Source organism: Mastomys coucha, unplaced genomic scaffold, assembly GCF_008632895.1.
Source record: "Mastomys coucha isolate ucsf_1 unplaced genomic scaffold, UCSF_Mcou_1 pScaffold21, whole genome shotgun sequence".
NCBI classification, from domain to species: Eukaryota; Metazoa; Chordata; class Mammalia; order Rodentia; family Muridae; genus Mastomys; species Mastomys coucha.
The window spans coordinates 164,460,196-164,467,809 of NW_022196904.1; positions in this window are offsets into that span (position 1 = coordinate 164,460,196).

Genomic DNA, 7,614 nt, shown 5'->3' on the forward strand with positions numbered 1-7,614 from the left:
AGTCAACCAACCAACCCAGCAACCCACCAACCCACCAACCAACCAACCCACCAACCAACCAACCCACCAACCAACCAACCAACCCACCAACTAAAAACACACAAATGAACTGACATAAAAGAAATTGTGGCCACTAAAATGCAGACCTTCATTCTTTTCCTCCTGTGACTTTAACCACTCTTGTTCACTGTGGGTGGATTGTAGTGAAGAGGAGGTAGAAGTTTAAAGTTTTTAATGTACATTTAAGGCAACAAAACACCACAATTTTCCAGTAGCCTTAAATAGAATCTTTGATTCCTTTTCATGCTCTCAAAGTCATCCCCAATATGTGCCCCAATTCCACTATTTAAATAATTTAATCAATAGCCACTGATACTTATTATCAGGCACTCTATGAGTTCATTATGGCATCAGGGCTGCTAGTAAGCACAGAGACAGACTATCTCTGATTTGAATCATGATGTCATGATTAAGCACTATTAAGGAACCGCACAGTATGTAAGAGAGGGTATCATATTAGTGAGTGACATGTGAGCTGGGAGGGACCTGAAGCATGGGGGCTGATCAGGCAGAACACTAGGGAAAGCCATATTAGAGGAGAAATTTGTGTAAAGCTTGTGAAGCAGGAAAGTACTTAGTGAGTTCAAGCTACTCAGAGGTGATGGGTGTGGAAGCCGAGGGAAATGAGGTTAGGGAGGGCAGAGGCAGGGTCACGCAGGAAATCGGTAAGGAGAGGATGTTTCATTCTGAGCAAAGACAAAACTGCACACAAATGACATTACCTGGCTTATCTGTGATGTCAGAGATTGGTTGGGTCTGATACCTTAGTAAACCCTGCTTTGCAACTTTCTGTGTGGTCTACTGACATCTCTGTGTCCCAAAATCTATAGAATAAGAAGAATACTAGGAATCCAAAGAGTCAGTAGATTAAAGCTTGGCACATAAGTATCCATGGTGAGGAGAATAATGATATAATAATGAGAATAATGAGGAGAATAATATCCCTGAGAGATATCGACAACCTAATTTCTAGAACCTGAGAACACATCACACTACTTGGCAAGGAGGCGTGGCAGGTTTTGGCTGCTGAGATGACTTAAAAAAGATTATCTGGCCAGGCGGTAGTGGCACTCGCCTTTAATCCCGGCAGTTGGGAGGCAGAGGCAGGTGGATTTCTGAGTTTGAGGACAGCCTGGTCTAGAGTGGGTTCCAGGATAGCCAGGGCTACATGGAGAAACCCTGTCTTGAAAAAAAAAAAAAAAGAAAGATTATTTGAGTATTGATTTGGGTGGTGGGGGAGTGGGACTGGTAGAGGGGAAACCATAATCAGAATATTTTGTATACAAAATTATTTTCAATTATAAAAAGATTATCATAATTATGTGGAAGGACCTAAGACCATAGCAAGAATACTTTTGAAGTAGAAGAGGGAGTCAACACTGGAGAAATTCAATTGGAGATCGTATTTTTTCTTTTCTTTTTTCTTTTCTTTTGGTATTAATTTCTTTTTTGCTTCTGTGATAAATCTGATGGAAGCAAATTAAGGAACAAAGTTAATTCTAGTTCGCAGTTCATGGGGACAGTATATCGTAGGGAAGTGGAGGTGGAAGAAGCGTGAAGCTGATGGACATTTGTGTATTCACAATCAAAGAGGAATGTGTGATGGACATGCACATTCTGACTGCTGTGGTTTCCCCGGAATCGTGAGCCAAATCAACTTCTCCCCTAAGTCACTTTCATCAGAGCATTTTTATCACAACAAGCAGCAAATAACATTAACACAGAAATTGGTACTTGAGAGGTGAAGCCGTTGCTATGATCCACCTGACTACAGGGTCCTTGGGCCTTTGGAACTATTTTGTGGCTGGAATGTGAAAGAGTTTGGTGTTTTGGGTTACAAAAGCCTTGAAAGCTGGACTCAGGGCAGAACAGGCCATTCTTGTGGCATCCTGGATGGCAGGAATACTCAGAGAAACACAAGGCTCCATTTCTTAGGTTCCACAGGTAAGGAGGGACTCTGTCAAGAATTATGGTAGGGGCCGGGTATGTGCTATTTGGCTAAGAATCCGACTGTAGTCTGCACGTTTCCCAAGAACCCAAGTGCAGCTGAGTTGCGAGGTAATGGATGCAGATGTTTGGCACTGAGGACCCTCAAGACAGGAGGACAACAGGCAGACTGGTGCTGAGAAAGCAGCTATGATTGCTAAAGAGATCAGCAGCAGCAGCATCGAGGGGGAAGCCTCCTGTGCTAGGACCACAGAGCAGGTGTCCTGAGGGGAGAACACTGCTCAGAGAGTCCATCTTATGAAGATCCAAGATGGAGAAAGCCTGAGCAGAAGGGATTCCCTGCTCCTTAAAATGAAGTGCCTAAGAAAGTGGTCCAAAGGGGCCAAAGCTGGAGGAGGGGCCACGTCTGGAGGAGGGGCCACAGCTGGAGGAGGGGCCACAGCTGGAGGAGGGACTTAGAATCATTGTCAATTCAATGTCTTCTTAGTTCTGAAGGCATGGGCAATGCAACCTTGAGAGATTCCCGGAAAGCAGCTCAGGTCAGGTGATGCATGTCTATGTCGGGGTCCCTGAAGAATGGCCCCTAGAAGCTATTGTGTAAAGCTGGGACAGTGAAGCCTCTGTCTCAGTGCAGACCCGAGGCTTTTGGAGATAACCAGAGCATGGGATAGTGCAGAGAGAGCTGTGAGCGTGGGATGTTGTCATTCTCCCAGAAGACAGTCTCTATGAGACGTAGAAGCAGGGCTGTGGAAGACCTTCCGAGGCCAGTTGATTTCTGTATATGTCCCAGATGCAAGGCTTGGTGTTTCCCCTTTTGGATTTTAGCTTTGCTTTGGTGTGATTATTTCTTCCCAAGTCTTCCATCTTGAAAAAAAGAGTGTTAACTCTGAGCCTCTGTGTCCTGGAAGTACAAACCGGTTGAGAGATTTAGGACTTTTGAAGTGTTGGAATTGTTAAAGTCTATGGGGAGTTTAAAACCTGGAGTGTACTTCCACCAAGAGACATATATGAAACATTGGTGACAAGGGGCGGAAGGTTATGGCTTAAAAGTGATGTTTTGGGGGTGTCAGGTTGACAAGGGGTGGAGTTGTGACAGTATTAGTGATCAGCATGACCCGACTTAGAATCACCTGAGGGATTGTCTCCATGAAGTTAGTTGGTTTGAGAAGACCTCCCCTCTGTGGGCCAGACCCTTCTCTGGACTAGAGATACTGTGTAAGAACAGAGAACTGAGCTAAGCAGCAGTGTACGAGCATTCTCTGCTCGCTTCTGTGAGCAGCTGCTTCAAGCTCCTGCCACTGGGCTTTTCCTACAGTGACAAGAAGTGACCTGGGACTGTGAGCCAGAGAAACCCTCTCTTCCTTAAGTTCCGTTTATCAGAATATTGTAGCACAGAAACAGGGAAAGAACTAAGATTGACTCAACCAGCAACTGCTGGTTTTGCAGGCAGAAGGGGCCCCGAGGCAAGGAACTCAGCAGCCTGTGGAACTTGGTAAGGGAAGATACGGGATTCTCATATGTAGCCTCCAGGAAAGTACATAACCCTACTCATAACCTTGATGCCCTGACAGCAGGATTTCTGACCCCCTACGACTATAAGGTAATAAAAAGTTTGTTTAAAGCCACTAACTTTCTACACAATGTAGTGAGCAAGCAAATCCTTCTGAGAAGGATTGTGTATGAAATCTTAGCCCTGGCTGTCCTGGAACTCACTCTGTACACCAGGCTGACCTCAAACTCAGAGATCTGCCTGCCTCTGTCTCCCAAGTGCTGGGATTAAAGGTGTGCGCCACCACTGCTCGGCGCCACCAACTTTTGATGGTAAGTTTTAATCAACTGCCTTAATGAATGTATTTTATAAACATGTTAGTAAATGTGTGCTACATAATGAATGTATGGTAACATGTATACGTGTTACATGTATGTCTAGTCTCTATAGGTGAACCCTGCTAAATTGTGTTAGTTGGTGATTTTAAATGATTTCAACTAAGCAAACAAGTATGGGAACAGAAGGAAAGGACCCAGCATCAGAACTTGGAATCTTTTGATGTCTGGGCCTTGAACAGGCAAAAAGCCCTTAGGTTTCAGTGAATTTTTCTGAAACTTTGGCCATATATAGCTTTGCTAAAGATAAAAGCAGTTTTAAGGGGACATTTGGGCAATGTCTCAGGGCAGCCAGCTTGAGTAATTTCAAAACCACCACCCGGAGGATGGGTTGGTGAACGCGATTTCCCTCTGTGGTTCAGAGGCCCGTCCCCATTCAGGCAAGAGTCTCAGGGCTCTGTCTCTGGGGCAGGAGTTAAGTACTGACACTGATCACAAAGTTGCTTCATAAGTCTCTGGCTTTAACGTGACAGTGACCATCTGTCCTACCCAATCCCCGAGGGGAACATTAGAGGAAGCAGCACATGGAGGCTCAGGCTAGAACAAGCAGGGTGCCAAAGAGTAAATGGAAAGACTTTTCCGGGGTTATCCTCACTGGGCCCAGGGGTGGGAACTGGGGACAGAATGCCAGATGGGCTCAGAGGCTACAAGAGTGGGTGTGGGATCATTTGTTTCTATAGAAACGTGTCTATGGGATGTCTGGAGGGCTTTTGGAAGTTGGCACCAGTCTTGCTCTGAAAACCACGCAGTTACTTTTCACAGTGTTTCCGATGCCTTTTTAGTACCCAGGGAGTTTTCTAGTAGCTGTCCCATCTCTGGCCGGAATTTACAGACGTCGTGTGAAAATCCGATGGCGGCTTTAGGTCTGAGCCAGATTTCTGCCTTTCCACACAGAGAGGGCCTCAGCTTCTGAACACTGGAGAACGAGGAGCTGGGGCTCCAGGACTTTTGGCATTTTCCTGCCTCTTCTCTCCAGCTTCTGGCTGGAGACTGTACCCCTGGAGGCCTGGCTCTCAGCCAGATGTAAGCTAATCCTTGCTAAGGTGTTAGGTGGCAAAGTCTCACGGGTTATTAATCCCTGTAAGAGTTTTCCACATTCAACGAAGTTTAGTTATTAAATCAGAGGATATTAAAAATATCATCGCCACAGCATAAACCAACTTCTTCATGTTCCCTATAAATCTTTACCTTTATAAGTGAAGTGTAGTTCATGACCATGCTATATATGAAATTTTGTTCACAGAGGACATTTTTACACTTTCTCACATTTAAAAATACTGCCCTTCCTCCATTATACTAGTTTGAAAGTACCCTTTGTAACATCTGGTCATAATTTCCCTCCTATTAATCCAGTGATTCTCCATATCTACCATTTCCTGGGGACCACAGTGTCACTTGACCCCTGGCTCTAGGCATGTCCGGCCCTCTCGAGTGAATAAGCAGCTTACATTCAGAGTGAGTCCACTAGAGTCTGTGATATCATGAGCAGGGAAAAGATTCCTGTTGGTCTCTGTTGGGAAAACAGAACCTGCAAGATGGCAGTCTGGGAGGTAGAAAATGGCTTTTCCCACCTCTGAGGGGGATGGAGCGAAGATTCAGGTTAGGGAGACTTGTGACGCAGATGAGCCATGATGACAGGTTTCCCTTGAGGCCCTGTGTCCACACAAGTTTTTACTCATGATTTCTGTGAGCCATACCGGTATTGTTTTATTATTAATATTTTGCTTAAGCTACAGTTGTTTCATTTTTATCACTTACAAAAAAAAAATGAACCCAAACTCATTGCAGTAATGATGATGATTTTGATCATGCTGAACACTGGTTTTTGTGTCAGGAACTTTAATTCTACTTGAGTTTAAATCCCTTATACTCAGGGAGTTAGCTCGGATGCTTGCTAATTTTCTCAGGATAATTTGCCTTAGTGGTCTGGGGCTTGAATCCTTATCTGCCTGATGCTCCAGTCTCTGGTTTTAACTATCCCCAAGGTACCCAACATAAGTGTACTGCTGGAGAAGGAAGAACCAGCGTGCTCCCCGAGAGGATGCCTTAGACACTAAGACTGTCAAGAGAGAAGATGCTACAAAGATGAAGCCTGCCTGCTCCGTGCTCTGTGGCACCTTCTTTGTGTCCCAGCTCTTAATTGGTTATAGCACCTCTGAGGAGTCTCATTTTTTCTCTAACAGCAAGGAAAACCAGTGTTGGGTCCTGTTCCAGTCCATGTGTGTGAGAGGCATGCGTGGTTTAGCCAGAGTGATATTGTGAGGAATCTCCTCTGGCCATTAGCAGTGTGCTTGAGGCACCTTTCTTTGCTTTGAGACAGTAGATTATTTTATTTTTCATTGGATATTTTATTTTTTTTTACATTTCAAATGTTATCCCCCTCTCCAGGTTTCCCATCCACAAACCCACTATCCCCTCCCCACTCTCCCTGCTTCTATGAGGGTGCTCCCTCACCCATCCTTCCACTCCCTCCTCACTGCCCCGGCATTCCCCTATTTGGGGGCTTTGTGCTTTCACAAGACCAAGGGCTTCTCTTCCCATTGATGCCAGATAAGGCCATCCTCTGCTACATATGCAGCTGGAGCCACGGGACCCTCCATGTGTACTCTTTGGTTGGTGGTTTAGTCCCTGGGAGCTCTGGGAGATGCTCAACAGAGGGGAGGGAGAATCTGCAGAGACTATATCCAGAGGTTAGGCAAGACCCCCAGTTTGGGGTTGGGGCTACCCACTGATCTCCAAATTATTAATCCCAGAATTGCTCCTGTCTAAAGGAAATACAGGGACAAATTGTGGAGCAGAGACTGAAGGAAAGGTTATCCAGAGACTGCCCCACCTGGGGATCCATCCCATATACAGACACTAAACCCAGTCACTATTGCCAATGCCAAGATGTGCTTGCTGACAGGAGCCTGATATACCTGTCTCTGGAGAGGCTCTGGCAGAGCTTGACAAATACAGATTCAGATGCTCAAAGCCAACCACAGAACTGAGCATGGGGACCCCAATGGAGGAGTTAGGAAAAGGACTGAAGGAGCTGAAGGGGTTTGCAGTCCCATAGGGAGACATATTCTTAAGCAGTTCAAATTCATTCCTGTCACTCATGCACAGGTCCACTATCTCTCCAGTGTCATTAGACCCCCATTCTGGGCCTGTCCTAATCCTGGCTACATAGGACCAATCAAAAACCATAGTTGCCTCTTTCAAGATCCTGGTAGCATTTGATGATTCTCCTGAATAACATCACACATTAAAATCCTAGTAGAGACTCATACCACTGCCTCCATAGCTCAAAAGATGGGATAACTAAGTTTGAAGACTTAGTGAAGGCTTTATGGGGCAATGGATCTTGGAGGCTCTGAGATTTTCTGTGAATCTAATTGAAATAAATACATGTTCATCTATTGTGGCAAAATACCTATTGGCAGCCATACTATCTTGCAAGGCGATTTCTCCCCATGTCTCCCTTTAAGGAGGCCATGATTTCAGGAATTGATGGGATTAGTTACACACTTCTAAATGAGCCTAATGTCAAGGAGTCATTTGCCACTGTCAAGATGTGGGCTTGCCAATTTAGCTATTGTAGTGCACCTTGTCAGAAGCATACATTCAGTGGAGAGAAAGGAGCCATGCCATGTGCTGATCAAAGGCAGCTAGTAAGAACCATGCATCTATAGAACATCTGTTTCCTCAGGATGAGTACAGCAGTGACTTTTTTTTTTTTTT